The following is a 587-nucleotide window of genomic DNA, read 5'->3' on the forward strand; positions in this document are numbered from 1 at the left end:
CCTGGGTGAGGGGCTGATGGCTGTTTGCAGGCTGGTCACACCCCCAACAGGGTGGGGGTCCCAACTGGGGTGCCTGGCCAGCCGTGGTGAGGGGCTGATGGCTGTTTGCAGCTGTTCATACCCCCTTCAGTGTGGAGGTCACCACTGGGGTGCCTGGCCAACCTGGGTGAGGGGCTGATGGCTGTTTTCAGCCTGGCCAAGCCCCCTGGCAATGGAAGCTCCAAGCCTCTCTTTTTTTTCTTTTTTTTTTTATTCTGGGATTTATTTACCTTCTATAATTGAAACTTTGTAGCCTTGAGTGGAGCTCAGAGCCAGCCAGGGTGGGGCGGGAAGCTTGGCTTCCTCCATCGCCAAGGGCAACCCAAGCCTCCTGCTCTCTCCAGCTCAATGTCCACGGCTGGCTGAAAGCAGGTATCTGGGGTTTATTTATCTTCTATAATTGAAACTTTGTTGCCTTCAGTGGAGCTCAGAGCCAGCCGCGGCAGGCGGAAAGCTTGGCTTCCTCCATAACTGGGGCAACCAAGCCTCCTGCTTGCTCCAGCTTCGTGGCTGTCAGCCGCCATCTTGGTTGGGTTAATTTGCATATA

Source organism: Myotis brandtii, unplaced genomic scaffold (assembly GCF_000412655.1).
Source record: "Myotis brandtii unplaced genomic scaffold, ASM41265v1 scaffold1003, whole genome shotgun sequence".
NCBI lineage: Eukaryota > Metazoa > Chordata > Mammalia > Chiroptera > Vespertilionidae > Myotis > Myotis brandtii.